At 42.2% G+C, this 24885-nt stretch overlaps 1 protein-coding gene across 1 annotated transcript in view; it reads right to left on the bottom strand.

The window, feature by feature from the left end:
* LOC311036401 (filamin-A-interacting protein 1-like) overlaps positions 1–18069 on the bottom strand; it is a 39308-nt gene extending 21239 nt beyond the window's left edge. Inside the window, exon 1 of the mRNA XM_084045080.1 lies at positions 17732–18069. The gene's annotated coding sequence lies outside the window, so the exon portion shown is untranslated. The remainder of the gene's footprint in view (positions 1–17731) is intronic.
* Positions 18070–24885: the final 6816 nt, after the last annotated feature.

Genomic DNA, 24885 nt, shown 5'->3' with positions numbered 1-24885 from the left:
CGGATCTCTTTGAATTCCTCTCATTTCCAGGAAAGAAAGACATAGGTATGCGGCGAAGGCAGAAGATAACAGGAACAGAAAGACCACATACGTTCCTCATCTCACTTTATCTCAGCCGTCTTTATCTTAGTTCATTGGGTTTACGTTGACTCCAGCAGGGTGGGGTTCTTCTGGACTAGTAGGGTTTCAGCCGCCCTGACCTTTTTACTGTCCAAGAACGCTGCAATCCATAACTTTTTTGTCTGACTAAAACATTATTTCAATCAGTGGTGTAAAGTAAATTTACTCAAGTACTTAAGTACAATTTTGAGGTATTTTTACTTTGCTGGAATATTTCCAATTTTCAGTACTTTTACTTCTACTCCACTACAACTCAGAGGCAAATATTGCACTTTTACTCCACTACAATTATTTGAAAACTAGTTACTAGTTACTTTGCAGATTTTGATTATTATTACAAAACATATATTAACGACTTCAGCCCAATAGACATTTCGGCCATTTGAAAATAGCCGATCTACAAGCTCAAAATGCATGCAATTCAATTCAAACGGCTTTATTGGCATGAGAAAACATACGTTTACATTGCCAAAGCAGAAAGCACAGCAATACAATCAAAACAAAGAATATGTACATTTGAAAGTCAGAATCTTCAATAGATCAATTTCTATGTACCAAGATCACTGGGTGCAGGTATAGTGCAGGAATATACACAATGATTAGTCTTTAGGGTGCATCGCGACGCATTGTGAGCTTGTAGATCGGCTATTTTCAAATGGCCGATCTATTGTAATATTGAATTGTAATATTGAATATTGAATATTGAATATTGTAATATTTTGGCTATTTTCAAATAGCTGAAATATATATAGACCTTAAGTGGTTAATGTATGTTTAGTAATAAAAATATCAATCTAAAAAGTAACTAGTAACTAGTTTCAAATAATTGTAGTCGATTAAAAGTATAATATTTTCCTCAAAGATGTAGTGGAGTAGAAGTAAAAATATTGAAAATTGGAAATACTAAGGTCAAAATACCTCAAAATTGTACTTGAGTAAATGTACTTAGTTACTTTCCACCACTGCCTACAAGTCAACCAAGTACAGTAGTAGCGCTGCCTACAGTACACCAGATCCACATTGCTCATGCCACCATTCCATTCAAACGGTGCCAAAGCCTTTTTGTATGACAGAGAGAGCTGGAGAGGGCACTGGTGGGGGCATAAACGGGGCACAAGGGGGGCACAAGGGTGATGAAAGGCTCACAGTACTGTACGTGACTGGGGGGCAAGCGGATCGAGTGCCCTCAGCGAGTTAAGATGCCCAGAGGTTTATTTATAGCTTCTGGGTCGATGCCATTCAACTATTTCAGCCAATCAGCAGAATGCCTATGTGTGTGGGTTTTATAGCTGAGTGCATGGTGATTATCCATTGCAAATGTTTAATCATGCACTGTACTGTATGTACAGTATACTGGACTTTCATATTTAACTGTGCCTTCCTGTTATTAACTTATTCTATGTTCTGTCTTCATTTCTGCTCTATTCTCTATTCCTCTAACTGCAAATGTTGAAAGCCTGCAGAAAAAAAACATATTTCACCCACTGTTTCACACCTGTAATCATCATGTGATGTAACATTAAAGTTGATTAATGTTTAGTTAAAACAAAGTTCTGATTCTTTTGCTGGGGGGTGTAAACCTGAGCAAAGGCACCGTTTTTTCATGTCAGCCAATACGTTGCCAGATTAATTTCACCTCAAGAAGATAAGCCTGCTACAAATCAATACGTAATGTAAAGTACCTCTACAACCTACAGAGTTTAGTTGTTCACACGCCATTACATCACTATACATTTTAGCTACATAAATACCTTTGACTTAATGCCAGATCTTTTCTGGCTGCTAGCGTACATGTGAAACTCACAGACAATGATTCATGCTCCTCTGGCGGAGCTTAATTAGAGGACTTTTCACTCTAATGTTACATTATTGTGCAATTCCATCTGGAGGGAAATTTTTGCACTCTTTAGCAGTAATTGTGCAAGTAGAGAAATCAACCGTGAAAGTCTGACTTTCCCACATGGTCTCTGTGGTTCAACAATTCAATGATTGGATGCATTTCAAGCACAGCCATTTGAGCTAATGATTCAATAACAAGAACAGTGGTGTAAAGTAACTAAGTACTGTACTTAAGTACAATTCTGAGGTATTTTTGGGCGGTGAGACCGCCACTATATGTGAGGTTTGGACATCGACCCAATTGCACCCCCCCAACCCTGCGCTGTGATTGGCCACCATTGTACCCCCCTAACCCTGCACCGTGATTGGCCACCATGACTCTATTCAGGACTGTGATTGGCTAGAAACACATGACACATGTGCATAGCCCTATAAATAGGACTATGCACTTAAAAAAAACACTTTTTTTAAGTGAATCACTTCCATCACTGTGATGACCACTGTGACCACACCGCCCACTTCACACTGGGTGTGATTTTTGAGTGGTGCCAACCACTCCTACATTTGACTGTCCGTGTGTCCGTATGTCCGTCCGTCCGTATGTCCGTCCGTACGTTTGAGCACGGCTGATTGGTCAAGCTTGACAACATATTGTCACGTGTCACGTGACAACATATTGTTGCGGATGCAACCGTTACACTTTCAAAGGCACCGCTCTCTTCACACTGGGTGTGATTTTTTACTTTACTGAAGTATTTCCAATTTTAAGTACAGTACTTTTACTTCTACTCCACTACATCTCAGAGGGAAATATCGTACTTTTACTCCACTACAATTATGCAAAAACTTGAATTACTAGTTACTTTGCAGATATACATGTTATTATAAAGCATACATTAACCACTTCAGCCCTATTTTATACCTTGGCTATTTGAAAATAGGCGATCTACAAGCTTGTCGCGATGCGACGCGTTGTGAGCTTGTAGATCGGCTATTTTCAAACATTTTAGCACTTTTACTTTTGGTACTTTAAGCACATTTTGATAGCAATAATTTTGTACTTTTTAAGTACATTTTTTATTCCGGACTTTTACTTGTATCAGAGTATTTCTTCAAGGCAGTATTGATACTTTCACTTAAGTAAGAAATGTGAATACCTTTTCCACCACTGAACATTTTTTTTCATTTATTTTTTTGCCTTTTTCATAATTTGTAGCTTTGTATCAAATTCCAACATGGCATGCCTGGTGATCGATCTACCATGTCACCTGCGGGGGGTCACTGATCTCTCGATAAGAGGTGAATTCTCCAGGGGCCCAAATGGAAGATTCCAAAGCCACGTGGCCCGCATTCCAGCGCTGGCACGGCACATTCCCAGTTTCCTTTATGGGAGACGGAGTAGAATTGGCAGACAATGAGCCTCACGCTCGGGACCCGTGCCAACCCTCTGAATGCCCACACGCATTTGTGGCATCCGAACCATCCGCACAATGCTTCTGTTTGCCCGGCAGCCAATACCTCACAACACATGTACTGGGATGTGAATGAGAGTATAGCTGGTACACATCGGAGGCCCCACAGTCAAGGCCTGGGCCTAGATTTATCCACTTTCAACTCAGCGTCCCTATTTTGGCAGTGGTGTAAAGCAGTGGTTCTCAAACTTTTTCATGACAAGGACCCCCAAAATGATATGTATTTGGCCGTGGACCCCCATCTAAAAATATTTTGTTCCAGGGACCCCCAGAAGCAGAGATTTGAGTTACAAATGTTAGCTTTAAAAAATATATATTCAAAGATTTGCAAAAATGTTCAAGATTTTTCAAAAATAGCAGATCTACAAGCTCATAGCACGGCACTCGGTGCCGCGCAATGAGCTTGTATATCTGCTATAAGTATAAAAGGTCATAATTATTCTGATGCTATATTTACACATTTTGCTGGGCACCCCCTGGAACCCCCCTCAAGTACCCCTGGGGGTCCCCGGACCACACTTTGAGAACCAATGGTGTAAAGTAACTAAGTGCATTTACTCAAGCACTGTACTTAAGTACAATTTTGAGGTATTTCTTTACTTTACTGGTGTATTTCAAATCTTCTGTACTTTTACGTCTACTCCACTACATCTCTGAGGCAAATATTCTACTTTTACCTCCGCTACAATTATTTTAAAACTTTAGTTACTAGCTACTTTGTAGGTTTTGATTATTATTACAAAACATCTAAAACTTTAGCCAGCACCTCAACTGAACATCATGAAAACACACACTGACATGGAGGACCGTGGAGCGTTCACACCCACCTACTGATGACCAGCTGTTCTGAATCTGACACTGAGGACACTAACGAGTGGGAGGACACCAGGGATGGTCTGTCAGCTTTAAATACACTGACATCACACGAGACACACGAAACGTAGAAGGACACACATTGTCTTCAACGCATTCAATCCGGGAAAGCATCTGTGTCATTTTAGATTTCTATGGCTATTCAAAAGTAGCAGATATACAAGCTTGTATATCGCATCGCAACGCGTTGTGAGCTCAAACATTTTTGTACTTTTACTTTTGGTACATTAAGTATATTTCAATGCCAATACTTTTGTACTTTTACTCAAGTAACATTTTGAACACTGGCCTTTTTTTTTTTTACTTGTAACAGAGTATTTTCATATTGTGGTATTGCTACTTCTACTTAAGTGAAATATCTGAGTACTTCTTCCACCACTGCCAGACACCAGGTCCAGCTGTCACACAGATCTATTTATAGGGACCCCCCCCCCCCCTCAACACACGTGCCACTCTGTTCCCCAATTAAAGGGGGGGAGGGGAGGGGGGCGTAACATTTTGTTGGTGGTCAGCAAGTCAATGGATACCTCTGATGTTGAATATATGAGTTTTATCTTTGGTCTGGCATTCCAGCCCCACAGGGCGGGGCAAAGACTCTTATACGGACAGAAATACAGTTGTGCAGTGGTGGAAAAAGTACTCAAATGTTTTACTTAAGTAAAAGTATCAATACTGCAACGTAGAAATACGTAGAATACAAGTAAAAAGTCTGGAATTCAAAATGTTCTTGAGTAAAAGTACAAAAGCATTGGTGTCAAAATGTACTTAAAGTACCAAAAGTAGAAAGTACTCATTATGCAGAAGGTCCCATTTCACAAGTTTACAAATATAAAAAATCCTTTTGAAAATATTTTCAAATAGCCAACGTTTAAATAGGGCTGAAGGGGTTAATGTATGTTTTGTAATAATAATCAAAATCTACAAAGTTGGCTAACTAGTATATAAAGTTTTTAAATAATTGTAGTGGAGTAAAAGTACAATATTTGAATACAAGATGCAGTGGAGTAGAAGTAAAAGTATTGGAAATACTGAATGAAAAGAGAAGTACAAATACCTAAAAATTGTACTTAAGTACAGTACTTGAGTAAATGTACTTGTAGTTACTTTACACCACTGCAAAAGTTGTGGTCATTTATAGTTGCTGAGTTTGCACAACTTTGCACGTGCCTATACTACTAAATCTGGACAGACGTAAGGAGGCTGTGCATAACTAACATAATCATCACTGTCATACAGAAACCTTGTATCTCCATATTCCATATTTACATTCTTCGTCAATGAATACGCTATTTCACACTTCGATGTCAGTGTCACACAAAATCTGTGAAAATAGCAGATCTACACGCTCACAACAGGTCTTGAGGTGATGCGTTGTGAGCTTGAAGATCATCTACTATATTTGAGCAATTTTGGACAATCCTTTACTATTATCATGTCCAACATAAGGACACCAGGTTTGAAGTGGTTAAGTCTGTCGGTGGGTTTTGTAAATAAAAGGCATTAACAAGCGCTTGTGACTAAATAATAACTACATTTTTCACTCTGTTACAACTTCTGGGGGTCCCTGGAACAAAACATTTTGAGATGGGGGTCCACCACCAAATACAATAAAAAAAAAAACTGTTAGGATTTAGAAGACATTTGTAGAATCCCCAGAAGAAATGATTTGAGTTACACATGTTGGCTTTAAATATTCAAAGATTTGCAAAAAAAAAATCACGATTTTTCAAGAATAGCAGATCTACAAGCTACAAGCTTGTAGATCTGCTCTTTTTGAATAGCCCAAAGAAAGAAAAAAAAATGACACAGATGCGTTCCCGGTCTTAAAGGGTTAATCAATGTATGCGAGTTGCACTGCCGACAAACGTAAACATGGCCGGGGCCCCGGAATAGACGATAGGTAATGTAGTGACACCTAATATCATGTTGTTATTTTTGTTTGTGTGTAAATGATCTTTGCGCCCTCCATTTACAAGCGTAATGAAATCCCAGAACCCGCATGACGTGATCTCTATCGTGAGAGAGAAGGAGAGGGAGAGAGAGACGATGGTGGTGACAAAAGGCCTGGCGTGGAGCCAGATAGCTTTACCAAGAAATAAGAGATGAGGATATAGCAGTTGCAAACACAACTGATGGTCCCTTTGTCACATTTGGAAAACATGCTTTGGTTTGGTCGGGAGAGAGTTTGATATACGTGCCCCATGGATCCAACATGACCGAATAAGGACTGGGGAAATGTGCTTTCGCACGCAAGCGTTTGGCAACGGTGCAGTGGTGTAAAGCAACTAAGTACATTTACTCAAGTACATGTACTTATAAGTAAAATGTTGAGGTACGTTCACTCTACTGGAGTGTTTCCAATTCTCTATACTTTTGCTTCTACTCCACTACATCTCAGAGGCAAATATTGTGCTTTTTACTCCACTACAATTATTTGAAGACTTTAGTTACTGGTTACTTTGCAGATATAAATTATTACATCATACAACAACATACATTAAACACTTAATCCCTATTTTATACATAGGCTATTTTAGTACTTTTACTTTTGGTACTTTAAGTACATTATGCAGTATTGATGCTTTTACTTAAGTAAAACATTTGAGTACTTTTTCCACCACTGGCAACTTGTTACGCCCGAGGCTCCTGATAAAACGCAGCAAAGCTTTGAGTGGCTCTTCTGTCCTGAAAAGAGAAACACGATTTCGGGCCAAATCATAAGAATTTCAATCAAAACTGCAGTCATGGACTAAAAGTCAATCCATTTGTTATTGAGTTTTTTCCCCCCTTTTTTTGTGAAAGCTCCTTCTCCCATATGTGATGGTACAAATGGTGTGCCGTCTCAGCGATCGTCTGATGGACAGTACATTCCACACACCAGGCCACCTCTAGCTCTTGGGGGTCAGATATTACATAACAGGAATGTTCCGGGGAAATAGAGATAAGCAGAGGAACAAGACAGGCTTCCTCTGTTGAAATGCCTGCACCAAACTCCATACAGGCATCCATACATCCTGTTACATCCATACGCTATTTTGGATACTGGATTGTTCAAGTACCACTAAAGTAAGCGGTCATGATGAGCCTGTTTGATCTAATAATTGCCCAAAAAAAGCCCTACACTCTGGCTTGCTACAGTCCAAGAAAATGTTTCTATTTGTGTGGCGATGGCCTCTATTAATAACTAAAGTAATTGCACCAGTAACTCAAAATGCTGAGGGGCAGTGCTGGAGCAAAATGTCAGCACAGGTAGTGGGTTTCAGCTCGTAGTATTCATGTTTCATGAACATGACCCCCTCACTGGAACCCACAGTTAAGGTTTCCCTAAGGAGCCAACTAAGGGGAACTCAGGTAAAGTGCTGCACACAGTAGTAAATGAAAATGAAATCTCAGATTTTGAGCCAGGTCAGTGCTCGTATTTCTTGAGTCATGCATCTGTGATTTATTATTCTTTCTTTTTTTTATTGTTGAAAGGTTTCATCATATGAATAACAAACACGGAACGTTTGCAAATGCGGATATCTCATAAATAGACATCTGTTGATTTATGAAGCACTTGTTGGAAACTTCAAATGGTTCTTAACGACGCTGTATACTGGCTGTGTAAATCCACAACAGGCAATCGTAAATCTCTTTTACGAGTTCAAACAGGCACCATTTTGGGATGTGTGTGCACCTGACCTTGGCGTGGCGTCCCCCCCCCCCCCCCCCTGTGTGCCTAAAGAGTTTTCACGCACAGTCGTGTTCAGTCACACTCGCACAGCATGGCAACCGGGATGCGTCGTCACGAGTCACGACACATACCATCACCAAGTGTATCGTCGCTGTCGATCAAAAAACTCCATATACTAAGTTTTTGTGCTTTTTCATAAATGAACGCCCTATTTTATCATACTACAGCGTCACACTACAGCATCAAAAGTAGCAGATCCGCAAGCTCGAAACGCGTCGCGAAGCGACGCGTTTCGAGCTTGTAGATCTGCTACTTTTGATGTTTTTGAATTTGAATCCTGAAAAGTATAACAGTTTTGGACATATATATGAGGTTTCCACCCGACCAGAGACGATATGGATGGATGCAACGGCCGTGCATCAGCCCATGAGGCAGAGGGGCTTTGTGTTAACCACAAATATTTACATCTCTGATTGAGATAATTAGAAAAACCACACCACAATTTATGAGATGTAGGCCCTACTGTAAAATTAAACTCAGACATGTACACAATTTCTCTGGCAACACTAATCACTCGCGTTAATTAACCACTCTCTCTCTCTCTCTCTCTCTCTCTCTCTCTCTCTCTCTCTCTCTACGTCGTTCTCAGACGACTACGTCAGTCTTTCTGGGAATGCAGTAACAGTCGAACAATCTGTACATTTCGGCGAATATTCAGTGAAAATAGCGGATTTTCAGTGAAGACGTTTGGTGTAGCGGGAAAAAAGGAGGGGGGCCAATGATAGACCCACGAGGGACACTGATTAATAAGTATATAGGGTTCAAAGACAGGGGTCTTCGACAGGGGGTCCGGGGCCCCTAGGACCCCCTAGGGGCCCCGGACCCCCTGTTGAAGACCTCAGAGTTACTACAGGGAGACTGCCAAATTTGTGTGTGATAGGATTATTTTTTTTACATTAACCAGTTGAACTGTAGCATCTCTTTTCTGAGGAGAACTTTAGCGAGGCGTTGTGAGCTAACCAAGTGAAAAAAAATAAGTTTAATCTGAAACACAATTTTATACAATATTCCTCTCTCTCTCTCAGCTAGGGGGTCCTTGGCCTGAAAAACGTTGAAGACCCCCGGTTTAAGAGGAACGCAACGCGCCGTGAACATATAAACTGTCCAGTGGAGCGTCACATGTCTGGATGCATGACGCGGATGGATATCATCTTCACAACTCGGACATCAGAAAAGGGGATCAAATGGAGGCCGTTCCACAAATAGAGGCAGCAAAGCGACATATGGATGAAATGGATTTAAATAGGGTACTAAGTCATAAGGTCAAGCATTTGTCTGAAGTGTTCCGTCTTAAATGCCTGCAAGATCAGTATGGAATCCCATGCATTGAAATTCCTGTCCCGCCTGGGCAGGGTCCTAAACCTATGTCTCAAGAGGAATCTTGGCAATTCCATTGGGTGCATTCGATTCGGAGTCACACTACTACTGTATGCATTCAACCACTTAAACCCCATAGCCTATACTTAGTTTAGCCAGTGGTGTAAAGTAACTAAGTACATTTACTCAAGTACTGTACTTAAGTACAATTTTGAGGTATTTTTTACTTTACAGGAGTATTTCCAATTTTCTGTACCTTTACTTCTACTCCACTACATCTCAGAGGCAAATATTGTTGAGTACCTTCTACTTTTGGTACTTTAAGTACATTTTCATACCAATACTTTTGTACTTCTACTCAAGTCAATTTTGAATTCCGGACTTTTACTTGTAAGGGCGCGGTCACACCGCACTTTTGTTCTACCTATGAGGCGGAATCCGCCAATGCTTTTTCAATGAGAATCACGCGGTTTGATGGTCTTGCGCGTCTTTCCGCGTGTCGTGCACACACCTTGCGTTTATGCGCTCTATGCTGCTTTTCCCCCTCGGTCCAATCGGGTGAGTGGAAGGCGGACCATCCCAAGACTCAGGAAGCGACATATGGTGCTTGCGATGGAGCAAATGGTTGGAGCTGTTGCATGGGAGGGTCCTGAAAGTGAGTGACAGGTGCGTCACCGGTCATTGGGACAGAATGCTCTGCATGCTACTTCGTTTTTTAGAATGCGCTGGCTGCAAAAAACTGTCGGCTGCACACAACCTGATTTCGACAGCGGGTAACCATATTTTGGTGTGACCGTGCCCTAACACATTAGATCTCAAAGTGGGGTACGGGGACCCCCAGGGGTCCTTGAGGGAGTTCCAGGTGGTTCGCAGCTAAATGATGGATAGTGAACCAAATGGACCCATATGGGTCTGTAACTCTTGGACCCTAACGGGTCCATTTGGTTCCATTTGTACACTCTCAGAGTTAAATTAACATTGATTTTACAATATAAATTGGGGTCCCAGAGATAGAAATGCCATTAAATGGGGGTCCGTAGCCTAATGCATGTCAAACTGGGGGTCCCTGGCATATATTTTTCAAATGGGGGTCCGCGGGCTAATAAGTGTCAATTTGGGGGTCTTTGACATGTTTGAGAACCACTGCCCTAACAGAGCATTTCTACATTGCAGTATTGATACTTTTACTTAAGTAAAAATTGGGAATACTTTTTCCACCACTGGATAAAATACTAGTTCCCTAGTCTACACCCCAAAATAGCCAAACTTCAAGCTCACAGTCTATTTTACATGCATGTCACATACTGCAGTGTTTGCAGCTAGTAGACACATCGAATGCATCTAACACTAATCAGCGTTGGAAAAACACATTATATGTGGATAAACCATTGGCTCTGCAGCACAGTACCATGTATTATACTGTACATACTGTACTGGTACACTAACAACAAAATGCACTGTTGACTAACAAACAGCTTTGCTGGTCTTTTGCAGTGGTGGAAAGTAACCAAGTACTGTACTTGAGGTACTTTTGAAAGGCTATATTCTGATGCCAACACTTTTGTACTTGAATCCAGGCCTTTCACTTGTAACAGAGTATTCTTATATTGTGGTATTGCTACTTTTACTTAACCCATTAAAACCAGGAAAGCATCAGTGTCATTTTAGATTTCAGCGTTGGCGATTCAAAAATAGCAGATATACAAGCTCACATGCGAGCTTGTACATCTATTTTAGAATTGTTTTAGAAAAATCTTGCAAGTGTTCATAATTTTGCATTTTTTAACACAAATCTTCTCTTCTGGGAGGGGGTCCCTGGCACAAAACATTACCAGATGGGGGGGGGGGGGGGGGTGGTCCGCGACCAAATACATATCATTTTGTGGGTCCTTGGCACGAAAATAGTTTGAGAGCTACTGATTTAGAAGGCAAACTTTGTAGAATCGGACTCAGGTCTAAGTTTAAGTAAGTCCACCACTGGTGTTCGTGTTTGGTATTGAACGACGGAACAGAATGACAGGTCAGCGTGCGATCCCATTCCTATCACATGTGATTTCAGTAAATATGCACCAGATGATCCTCTAAATCCATGACATCAGCGTACAGATGGAAGCCTTCTGCTGGCCGCCGCCATCGCCTCGCATGCCTGTCCACTGCAACAGTCATGATGATGTCACTTCCCCTCGAGAGCCGGGGAGGTGAAGGGAGGGGGGGATGGTGGCTGAGATCACCCATTCTCTCCGTCTTGGAGCATTGGTTCCTAAACTTTTTCAGCTGAGACCATAGACTGTATAAAAGAAATGGACAAAGTGACGCCCATAGACTCCACAGACGGTAAAAGAAGCCTATTTTTCAACTATTTCAAATAAAATAAAAAACCCATCCGCTTGAATGGAGCCTAATTCTTTCTGACACCAGCAGGGGTAAAACAGCGAGACTACAGGCCATTCATATGAACTGTCACTTCCTATACAGCTTCAATTTACAACTCAGCCCCTTGGCTGAGACCCAAAAGACCCAAGCTTACAATGCGACACGTTGTGAGCTTGTAGAACAACTATTTTCACTATTTCTTAGGTTTTATGGATATTTTAATGATTTTTTTTTTTTAATATCTGAAACAATTTTGAAAGATGATTCACAAAGTCTAAGAAATATTTCAGATTTGTTTTTATCATAATCTTTTTGAAAATCTTTTGAAATAATGAAAAGGTTTGTAGGAAATGTTTTTAAATTCAAACAAACTCAAGCTTGCGGGTTGTGAGCTTGTGGATTGGCTATTTTCGAGTAGCTTAAGTATAGGGCTTAATTGATTAATCTATGTTTTGCGATAATAATCTAAGTTTTTAAATAACTGTAGTGGAGTAAAAAGTGCAATATTTGCCTCTGAGATGTAGTGCAGTCGAAGTATTGAACCATCGAAATACTCAAGTTATGTGAAAGTACCTCCACATTGTACTTTTACTTGTAAGGGCACGGTCACACCGCACTTTTATTTTACCAATGGGGCGGAATCTGCAAATGCTTCGTCAATGCAAATGCGTGGATTCACGGTCTTGCGCAACTATCTTGTGAATCCACGCATTTGCATTGACAAAGCATTGGCAGATTCCGCCCCATAGGTAAAACAAAAGTGCGGTGTGACCGTGCCCAAACAGAGTATTTCTACGTTGCAGTATTGATGCTTTTACTTAAGTAAAAAATGTGAGTACTTTACTGTACGTTTACATTAACGTATGAGTAATACGTTTTGATGCAACTGAATGAATGCATTGTATTGCACTGTGTATGCTAAACATCACATGATTGAGAGAAGATCTGGGGGTTGCTATGGAGTTTCGTTCTTGAACTAAAACATCATGTGAGTTATAGACGGCACAGTTCTACCAAATAAGCAAGTGTGTCTACAGTGAGTTGCATTTTTGGCATTCATGTCCAGAGTCCAGAGGCCCTTATACAACAGGCTGTGCATGTGTCAGTGACAGCTGTTGTCGAGGTCCAGCAGACCTATAGGATCTGACCACAGCAGAGTGACCAGCACTGTCTCTCTCTCTCTCTCCCTCTCCCTCTCCCTCTCTCTCTCTCTCTCTCTATCTCTGTTATTAAAACAAATCTGTTATTTATTTACCTCTGTCCTCTAATAAACCACATAAACCCTATACACTTGACCGTCCACCAGGGGCCTTGCCCCCCCCCCTCCCCCGTCTACACCAAAGCTCTCCCCCCCAAAAAAAGCAGATCAAAAAGGCTCACAACGCATCACAAGGCAATAAGGCATTGATTTGTGATGCGCTGTGAGCTTGTAGATCTGCTATGTATGCTGAATAGGTAAACTAGAATACCTAGAATAGGAAAACTAGGGTTCATGTGTTAAGATAGAAAAATCAGTTTGTCAGCCAGGAAATGAGTGCCAATCACAAACTTGAATTCTGATACAAATCCCATCAAAAAGCGCACACACACACGTACACACGTACACACCCAAACACACCCTCACAGGCAGTTATGTACAAGTATGAGCGCATGCCTTCCATCCAACATGAAAATGGAGAGAGGGTGGGTCACTCAGTGCATTGATAAGTTGCGTGAAACTTTCACCACATGAAACCCTAGCTAGCGTCACTTTGTGAGCTTGTAGATCTGCTATTTCCACCAAAGAGATTTGGTGTAGAGAGGGAAAAAAAGGAGCAGACAAAGTATGGGGCCCTGGGGGACCCCGGTCAACTAATTCAGTGGTTCTCAAACTTTTTCATGTCAAGGTCCCCCAAAATGATATGTATTTGGCCGCGGACCCCCATCTCAAAATATTTTGTTCAAGGGACCCCCAGAAGCAAAGATTTGAGTTACAAATGTTCCCTTTAAAATATATATGCAAAGATTTGATTTCACGATTTTTCTGAAATAGCAGATCTACAAGCTCATAGCGCGGCACTCGGTGCCGCGCTATGAGCTTGTAGATCTGCTATTTTTTAATAGCTAAAGTATAAAAGGTTAATGTGGTTAAAATTATTGTGATGCTATATTGACACATTTTGCTGGGGACCCCCTGGAACCGCCCCACGGACCCCTGGGGGTCCCTGGACCCCACTTTGAGAACCAAATAACTTATTAACATACACAAAGTTATTTTTTTATGGCCATGAGCCAGCTGCTCATCAAGAACGGTGACAGCACGGCACTTGAAGCACTTCCATGGTTTCCTGACCGTTTACTGTAGCAAGACTTCCTGAACAGGTTTGTCTTTGAGGTGAATTCAATCTGTCATCAGTCACTTTTCAAAAGCCCGCCAACGGGTCACACTGAACCAGCATGTGATCACCTCTCCTTGTGTGCGGCGCAGTGGTGGAAAGTAACTGAATACATGTACTCAAGTACTGTACTTAAGTATCATTTTGACTTAACTTTACTGGAGTATTTCCAGTTTTCAGTACTTTTACTTCTACTCCACTACATCTCAGAGGCAAATATTGTACTTTTACTCCACTACAATTATTTGAAAACTTTAGTTACTGGTTACTTTGCAGATATTAAGACAAAACATACATTAACCAATGAATCCCAATTTTGTACTTCAGCTATTTGAAAATAGCTATAAGCTCTGCTTGGGAATTACTCTAGTAAAGAAATCCTCAAAAGTGTACTTAAGTACAGTACTTGAGTAAATGTACATTAGTTACTTTACACCATTGGTTCTCAAAGTGGGGTCCGGGGACCCCCAGGGGTCCTTGAGGGAGTTCCAGGGGGTCCCCAGCTGAATGATAGATTAGGCACCAATGGACCCTTATGGGTCTGTAACTCTGAGAGTGTACAAATGGAACCAAATGGACCCTAACGTGTCCATTTGGTTCCATTTGTACACTCTCAGAGTTAAATTGACATAGATTTTACAATATAAATTGCGGTCCAAGTGAGAGAAATGCCATTAAATGGGGGTCTGTAGCCCTAAAGCATGTCAAACTGGGGGTCCTCTAAATTAAAATGGTTGAGAATCCCTGCTAGAGCCGTAAAAAAATCTTCTCTTATCGGGGTCCCTGGCATATCTTTTGAAATGGGGGTCCGCGGGCTAATAAGTGTCAATTTGGGGGTCCTTGACATGAAAATGTTTGAGAAGCACTGCTTTACACCACTGGTGTGAAGTGTGAGCTACAGTATATCTCGTGCCTCCATCTCATTCCAGTGCCGAGAGCGGAGGCTATATCTCACAGCTCAACTATGTCCCTATCGCTCTTCCCATCAGAAAATAACTGCGGTGACGTAAGGCTGAAGTCATGTCGTGAGGCAAGCCACTCGCACATTGAGCAGAGACCCAGATACACCACAATGCCACTCGTGTGCCAGCCACCCAAATTTAATTTGCTCCGAGTCACGTTGGTTTCTGTTTGAACTGGGATGTTGTTGTTGCCTTCGGGGCCGATGACTCAGAGTCAAGTGTGACGTCACACAGCTGATATGAACCGGTCTGTACAACCCATACATACATACAGCACACGGCCAGTGGTGGGGAAAAGTACTTGCATGTTTTACTTAAGTAAAAGTATCAATACTGCAATGTTACAAGTAAAAGTCCGGAATAAAAACATTACTTGAGTAATGGTGCAAAAGTATTGGTATCAAAATGTACTGAAAGTACCAAAAGTAAAAGTACAAAAATGTTTGAAAATAGCTGATCTTCAAGCTCCCAGCGCTACACGATCTTTTGTATAAAATAGGGCTAAAGTGGTTAATGTATGTTTTATAATAATTTATATCTGCAAAGTAACTAGTAACCAAAGTTTTCAAATAATTGTAGTGGAGTAAAAGTACAATATTTGTCTCTGACATGTAGTGGAGTAGAAGTAAACTGTAGTACTGAAAACTGTAAATACTCCAGTAAAGTAAAAGTACCTCAACATTGTACTTAAGTACAGTACATGAGTAAATGTACTTAGTTACTTTTTACACCACTGGTAACACGACACACATACGTGCTATAACTATAACGATAACTATCGCTCGCCATTGTATTCTTTTTCTATAGTTGGTGTGAACTCTGCCATCCACTTGACTTATAACTATATTTTTATAGTTATAGTTTTAGTTACGGTGCTCAATGTGAACGGCCCTTAACACATTTGACAGACACCTATGAGGGACAGACACCTGAGTGCGGGGTATAAACTCGGTGAACCCCCGTGGCGGCAGAGTTCTGCCATGTGGGGAAAACGTCCCTTGCAAACATTTGGAGAGGGTCCGCTTATCCAAAACCTGGACCAAGTGCAAAAATTTTAATGAGCGATATATATCTCTCTCCCACCGTTTCTACTTATGTCAGTGGCGATACCATTAAGTGCTCAAGTCCACATCGGTGAGAGAGAGAGAGAGAGATAGAAAGAGAGAGAGAGAGAGAGAGATAGAGAGGTAGAGATTTAGAGAGGGAAAAAGAGATAAGTGCTTCACATAACTGTTCCACATGATCCCCTGGATGCAGACAGAGAGGTGGTGCACCCTACATAAGCAATTTTCTTGACAGAAAAGGCCTGATTTATACTTAGTTGCGTGCCAGGGTCGTGCATGGAAAACAGCAGATTTACAAACTCACAACACGCCGCACTGTAGCACGTTGTGAGCTTGTAGATCGGCTGTTTTCCATGCGCGACAAGTGTAAATGCAGGCATAACTTGACAGCCCTCCCTCGCTGAAGGTGAGACACATTGCAGATTTTCTTTTTTTCCGACGTGGTATAGACGCCGCGATGTGTGCCTTGACAAATGGACGCTAGGCTAGCGCGAACCATGTGTCTCCTCCAATATGCGGATGACGTCTTGCTGATAAAACGGTATCCTTTTTGGCGTTCTAACAGCTCATAAATATCCGGGCTTCAAAGATGTCGTTCCTGTGGCAGGTCTGGGCCTCTGAGAGGGAGGCGTTCGAGTGCCAAGCCCCAGCGGTTTGCGAGTTCACAAAGGTAACTAGGGGTCAGGGGGGTCAAGGGTGGTGAGGAAGTGTGGGAGAACATGGGGTAACACAGGTTGCCTGCCCCGTATGTGTGTACGTGGGCGTGGGTGTATTCATACACGCGTGCGTATTCATTTGAAAGCACAACTTGACAAATGAGTTGGATTAGCCGTTCCTTATCTGAGCATCTCAAAAGAGCCTCGTTTGTCTGGCTTACACACTGTCAGTCCTATTCTGCAAAGCACAAGAGAAGAGGTTCTCTCTCACACACACACACCCTCACACACCCACACCCACACCCACCCACACACACCCACACCCACACACACACACACACACAGACTGCTCTTTACTCAACAATGACAGCGATATAAGAGGTAATTTATTGGAAATGTTTGATTCATGACTTGCTCTTCCCGGTCCTGTATGTGTTGTCGCCCTGCCAGTATCTTTAACTGCAGGTCCCTTGTCTTCTCCCCGGGCAAGTCATTAATGCACGGCATTAAAAAAGCCATACAATTTGAATGCATTAAAAACCATGACATGCTCTGGGCGAAGAGTTGGTCCATTCATAATGGTACATCTTACAGTTTGCGGTGAAGTGGCTGCACTGCATTCTTTTGAAACAGTCTGCCCTTTATTGGCATTGTAAAACTGATGACTAAAGTTCAACAACGGCCCCTGTGTGTGTGTGTGTGTGTGTGTGTGTGTGTGTGTGTGTGTGTGTGTGTGTGTGTGTGTGTGTGTGTGGGTGTGTGTGTGTGTGTGTGTGCCTCGTCTGGCTTTGCGACAGAGCAGCCGATGGACTGGGGCTCTGACAGAGCCACATGGTCCACTGTAAGCTTAGGTACTTTCCAATGAAGCAGGGACCAACAGGCATACATACATACATACATACATATACACACACATCCAGCCCTTTCAATATGAGAAGCTGACATACCTGCTGCTGTCTGGTCCCCAGGGTTAAGGCAGTGTCCGTTAGACCCAGTGTAATCCCAGAGAATAGGGTATCTCTATGAAGTAAAGTATCCAGTAACAGTCCGCTCTTGTGTGGTCCACTTGTGGTCCTCCTGCTAGCCAATTGTGCTAGCTACTGAGTGGTGGTGAGTGCCATCACTGAAGACAAGCTCAGCCCTCTCTCTCTCTCTCTCTCTCTCTCTCTCCCCCTCCAAGTCTCTCCTTCCCCAAGGGCTTCAGGTCAGAGGGAGACAGCAGGGAAGACAGCAATAAAAGAGCAGTGTAACTTCACCCCCTGCCACCCTGCCTTCCTCCTCTCGTTCTCACAACCGACCCAACTGCTCACTCCCTCCCTCCCTCCCTCCCTCATAACCTCTAAGCAACACCTATCTTTCTCCTTCTCACTGAGAAGTCAGCTGAGGAGTGTGTGAGAGAGAGAGGAGAGAGAGAGGGGGGGGGGTCACTGAAAAAAAGAGATTTGCAGAGGAGGTAGGCGGTCATTATTCTATCCCCTCAGTAATTGAAAAGAGCCGTTTTTTGGTGAAGAGAGAGCGAGAGAAGGAGAAACTTGGAGGGAGAGAGAGAGAGGTGCAGAGTGTGATGTCCTTTGTCACGGCTATAGGCCGTGGATCCTTTCACACAGCAGCAACCTCCTCCATTGTCCCTTCTCTCCGCTCCTTGACTCGGGAGTCACCGAGGCTAAAAAAGCACAAGCCCTATATTTAACTCCTCCACTATTTGCCAGCACGGTTTGCTGCTAGCAGCTGAGGCTAGCTGAACGCTAGATGTTTGGCCGGCCAGCCAGCAGGCGAGCTCATGCTCCCCAATGAGCCTCTGTGACAGCTGAACCGCGCCATGCCATTCTCTCTCATGCTGGGAAAGTCCGGTCCCATCAGCCACCCAGGCCCTCGCGGCGGTCGGACCGACCGCCAATTGCTGACTTGGGAGGCACTGCCGGTGCCAAACTCTCCAGGACTTTGGCAGATGAGACCACCTCATTGGCCCCTGCGTGCACAAAACAATCTAAAATGGGCCAGTGAGCTATATTTGAGGTACAGTAATTGTGGGCAGCATCGATGCGAGTGGTTGAAATTGCTGCGAGGGCATTGTTGGGTTAGATATGTGGAGAGTGTGGTATTTGAGTTGGGGCCAGGGAGATTTTTTTTACATGTAGGCATTAATGAGGGTGGCAGTGACTCAGGCGGTAGAGCGGGCTTCTGGTGTTCAGAAGGTCCCCGGTTCGATCCCGATCCAGGTTTCATGTCTCCTAGCAAGGCATTTGAACCACAACTGCTCCCATGTGTTCTCAATGTGAAGAGAAGTTAATTTCCCTTCAGGGATCACTATAAATCAGTTGTTCTCAAACATTTTCATGTCAAGGACCCCCAATTTGATATGTATATGGCCACGGACCCCCATTTGAAAATATTTTGTGCCAGGGACCCCCATAAGAGAACATTAAATGTCCTCTTACACATTTTGTCAACACTTTTCGAAAATGGCAGAAAGATAAGTGTTTAAACTGTTTCACATTTGTCTGGAGAACCCCCTGGAACCCCCTCAAGGACCCCTGGGGGTTCCCAGACTCCACGTTCAGAACCAGTGCTATAAATACCCCCCTTTGTTCTTCTAATGAGGGTGTGAAATCATATCAAGAAAAAGCAGCTTGTTTTTCACTATAATGTCCTGGACTATCCACCAGAGTCAACTGCACCTTATCACCAAGTCTCTCTAAACCAAAGATAAGCAAAACACTAAAGCAAAACAGAGATCAGTCACAGTACAGTGATGGAAGAAGTACTCACATGTTTGACTTAAGTAAAAGTATGTATACTGCAATGTAGATATACTGTAGAAGTCCCGTATTCAAAAAGCAATTGAGTAAAAGTACAAAAGTATCAGCATCAAAATATACTTAATGTACCAAAAGCAAAAGTACTCATTGTGCAGGAGTTCAAAATGTATAAAAAGTATTTTGAAAATAGCCGATCCACAAGCTTACAATGTGTCGCATTGCGACGCATTGTGAGCTTGTAGATCTGCTATTTTCAAATGGCCAAAATATGTATACGGCTGAAGTGGTTAATGTGTTTTGTATGTAGTAACTAAAGTTTTCATTTATAGATGAAATTTATAGATTTATAGATGAAATAATTGTAATGGAGTAAAAGTGCAATATTTTCCTCAGATATTAGAAGTAAAAGTATTGAACATTTGAAATACTCCATTAAAGTTAAAAAATACCTCAAAATTGTACTTAAGTACAGTACTTAAGTAAATGCACTCAGTTACTTTACACCACTGTAATGGTATTTACATTCCCTCCACAATGGGATTTCATGTGCTGCACAACACAACTGTCTGCCTCACAGGAATAGTTGTGCTCATTCCTGGTTTGGTTTCTGTGGGTGTATTTGCTGCTGCAATCTGTTGCATGATGAAACAAAAGCATACGGGCGCACACAAACCGAAAGGCATAAGCATAAGCAACTCACTTGTACAAATACAGAGTACCACACACACACACACACACACACATGCACATACTGTACTCCCTAAATTCCTCCGGTCTTGGCAGTGGTGCCAGCACCCTCACAAATCCATATTGTCACTGTCAGGTGGTTACCTTGTATGTACAAAACTGTTCATTTCCAGGAAATGAAAGGAGAAAAAACCTGTTCCAATGGATCTAATGGAGTTAAGAGATTTAGTCACAAGCTCTACCGATTATTATAGGCGGCATTTTTCAAACGTTTTCAAGACTAGTGAACGGCTGTGAGCTATTGTGCTAATTAATTTTTTTTCCCCAAAGTGCAAGATAGGGATTAATTGGTGGTGATCAATTGAATTGATCTATGAAAATAAATAAGTAAAAGGGCGTTTCTGTGTGGAGTAAAGTTTGCATGTTCTCCCCGTGTCTCCTAGGGTAGATACCCTCACAAAAACATGCAGTAATCCTGATCTCTTTACTGCCTCCCCCTGGTCAGCCGGGGCGCCTGATGGAGGGGAAAGGAACTGGGTGGAATAACGTGTTCCTTCCACGTGATACGTCCTACCGGGGAAACTCCCCCCCCCCCTGTCAGGTGATAAGAAGCGGCTTGTTAGCTTCTCATGCATTGAAAGATGCATGAGCTCAGTTCTGGGCTCTCCCCAGGCTGGCAGAGGAAGAGTAGCGGCCATGATTACATAGGCAATTGGGACTGGGTGAAAAAATGGGAACATGATCGTGGGATCTTTTTTTTTATTTTTTATAAATAAATAAATAAATAAATAAGTAAAAAAAATATGGAGATACAAGGTTTCCACCTGACAGTTACACGACATGCTTTCCTAATCTCAACTCCACACCTGAACAACCAATTTAAGCCGAGGGTTAACCCGCTCAGCACGTGGCATCAAAGACGCGTCCCTTTTGTAGTCGGTGTGCGTGTGTGTCGCTCAAAACGACCCGGGACGGATCAAACAAAGTGTGACTGTTTGACAGGCTCCTTCCTCCCAACGCATGATGATGTAATCTCCCGACATGTGGCCTCTCTGCGAAGGAGGATCTCTCTCCAAACTGAGGTCATGAGAAGTATATTTTGATTGAATGTCATAATCCCCACACCCAGAATGAGGTCATGATGTGGTGGGATCCGGCGAAGGAAGAGGTTTGTTATGATTTCAGTCTGTATATGTAGAATGCCCACAGGACGGTGGTCTCGTTTGGCTTGATCGGGGGGGCTGCGGTTAAAATGATTCACTGGAGAAAAAAATGCGGGGCTGTTAAAGTAGCCCACATTCCCACACTCACATGATGCTGATCAGTGCGACTAAATGAGTACAAGATGGTCGCTGAAATGTCATTCTGAGATACGGTGTTTGTGTCACCCCAGATGAGAGGGAATGTCTGGAGTGAGACAGAGGCATCATTTCAGAGACAAAAAGTAGAGGGTGGCAAAAATGTTTGCTATTTCAAAAATAGAGATCTACAAGCGCATAACATGTTGCACCATGCGCTGTGAGCTCTGCTATTTAAAAAATATATAATAATTGTAAAAAAAATTAACATGGCGAGCATGTTATAACCTGTCATTACTATAACAGTAGCGGAAAAAGTACTCATATTTTGTACTTAAGTAAAAGTATCAATACTGCAATGTAGAAATACTCTGATACAAGTAAAAGCCCGGAATTCAAAATTGACTTGAGTAAAAGTACAAAAGTATTGGTATCAACATGTACTTAATGTACCAAAAGTAGAAAGTACTCATTATGCAGAATGTCCCATTTCACAAGTTTACAAATGTATACAAATCTTTTAAAAATAGCAGATCTACAAGCTCACAATGTGTCGCATCGCGACGCATTGTGACCTTGTAGATCAGCTATTTTCAAATGGCCGAAATGTAGTCGAAAAGGCTGAAGTGGTTAATGTATGTTTTGAAATATTAATCACAATCTACAAAGTAACTAGTAACTAAAGTTTTCAAATAATTGTAGTGGAGTATAAGTACAATATTTGCCTCTGAGATGTAGCGGAGTGGAAGCAAAAGTACTGAAAATTGGAAATACTCCAGTGAAGTAAAAATACCTCAAAATTGTACTTAAGTACGGTACTTGAGTGAATGTACTTAGTTACTTTACACCACTGGTTATTACCTTATCGAAAGTAACTAATGAATGTACAGTATGGTCACAGACCAGAAAACATGTGTCTCTGACATGTGCGTCACATGTCACATGTCGACGGATAGGCCTGGATTGACATGCACAGCTCAGCTCCGATGATGCGGAGAAAACATGTATAAAATAACTGAATTTGAGGTCAAATGCAACCCTAACCCCGAATATCCGATCTCAGTATCGGCCTCAGTGGCTTGCCTTGTTAATCACTACACTCCTAACCCACACCTCCAGAGATCGACTCCCGCTAGCGACACTACTTTTCCCAACAACCGCGGAGTACTTTTTTTCGCAGATATAGTATAGTTTTGGACCACGACGAAGGGGCGCAGTCTCAAGCGAACTTGAGCAATGAGAGGCACCACCGAGCGTGCATAAAGCATGCAAGTTACCGTGCCGAACGTTGCGAAGTTCACTTGAGCTTACTCTGCCCAGTCCGAGTTATGTACCGATAGGCACAGAATCATGAATTATCGCCCCCCCCCCCCCCCCCCCCGGCAATGCCAGCGCCGAGCATTATTTTCCACCACGGAGTACTGCATGACTAGGGGGCGAAGCAGGGGGGCGTGTTACTACGATCCGGTGGGAAAGCAGGGCTCGCGTCGTCAATACACCAGAGCCACCATTAGCAACCCCGCGCTGACTTCCACTTCCTGTTCCCCGACGTCACCTCAGCTCTCTGGGGTCACGCTGTGTTCTGGGCCTGATGACAGATGCTAATGAGCTGCCCTTGAGCCGGGCCAAAACACTATATACAGTATGAGAGACCAGGCTAGACCGGGACAATAGGGAGTTAAGTTGATCTTGGACTTCTGCCATTTAAGGACCAAAGGTTTTTTTTTTTGTTTGTTTTTTAACAATATATATGCGAGCCAGTGGTGGAAAAAGTACTCAAATGTTTTACTTAAGTAAAAGTATCAATACTGCATGGTAGAAATACTCTGTTACAAAAGTAAAAGTACTCATTATGCAGAATGTCCCATTTCAAGTTTTCAGATGTATACAAATCTTTTGAAAATAGCAGATCTACAAGCTCACAATGCGTCGCATCGCGACGCATTGTGAGCTTGTGAGCTTGTAGATCGGCTATTTTCAAATGGACAAAATGTATTATAATTTTGTCCATTTGTAATTACAGTATGGCTGAAGTGGTTAATGTATGTTTTGTTCTAATAATCCAAAATCTTCAAAGTAACTAGTAATTTTTTTTTTTTTAAGTTTTCAAATAATTGTAGTGAGTAAAAGTACAATATTTGCCTTTGAGATGTAGTGGAGTAGAAGTAAAAGTATTGGAAATTGGAAATACTCAAGTAAAGTACAAATGCCTCAAAATTGTACTTAAGTACAGTACTTGAGTACTTGTACTTCCACCACTGATGCGAGCCAAACAAAAGTGATGACATTAAAAGTGATGAAAGGTGTATGCTGGCATGACCAGTCATTGGGTATGCATCATCTTACAGACTGTGGTTGAAGCCATGAGTCAGATGTTTCAACGTTTACTGCCACCAAGTGGCCAATTACTAGCACTACAAACCTGTTCACCTTATAAAATGCCTGTAAACAGTTACACATGCTAGGACGGTATATAGACCCCTTAACAGACGATGTCACACTGGTTGCAGCAGTGCAAGCGTCATACTGGTTGCAAATGAAACCCATTCTGTCAGGTCTCGCTAGGGCGCGCAGCACTAGCCAACACACAAGAGGGGGTCGCGCAAATCTCAGTGAAAACAAATCTAATCTTGACTTATTATTAATACACTTAACTTTCACTGCTTGAGTAAAATAAAGACCGGCCTACCTTCATCATGTCATCCAGAGAGCAACCACATGCCTGGCCGAGGAATATCATTTTCTGGTGATCTGAGGGTTAAAAAAAACGATAAAAGTTTGGAACCACGAAGCTGTAACAGTCATATCCATATTGTATTTTATTTCATTAAAATGTACCTTCAACATTAATGATCTTTAAAGACAGATTTATAGCTCCAGTCCACGGCAGGTGCCAGCTACTGCTCCCGATTCGGCTACAATGGGAAAACATGGCACAGGCTGACTAAATAAGCGATTAAAAGGTTTTTTCAACCCCGTCCTAAAAAATGTACTTTCCGGATAAATCTTAAACATCTGTGGGTGTCTGGAACAACCTTTACTCTTTGGATACGATGTTGCGAAAAAGGTGATCTTCACTACGTTTGGACGGACTCTACCACTGCCGGGAGCCGGTACAGCAGGACCTCATCTCGGAGCTGTCGTGGAGAGTGAGGTTACAAAGGGGGCTATGAGTCCCGAGTGAGTTTTGGCTAGTCTGCACTCACTGCATTGCATACACTCTCTACTGTATATCAGTGGTTCTCAAACTTTTTCATGTCAAGGACCCCCACATTGACACTTATTAGCCCACCGTCCCCCATTTGAAAATATATACCTGGGACCCCCATAAGAGAAGATTTTTACGGCTCTAGCAGT

The sequence above is a fragment of the Gymnoscopelus microlampas genome, assembly GCF_963454915.1.
Source record: "Gymnoscopelus microlampas genome assembly, chromosome: 20".
NCBI classification, from domain to species: domain Eukaryota; kingdom Metazoa; phylum Chordata; class Actinopteri; order Myctophiformes; family Myctophidae; genus Gymnoscopelus; species Gymnoscopelus microlampas.
This window is presented reverse-complemented; position numbering and strand designations above follow the sequence as displayed.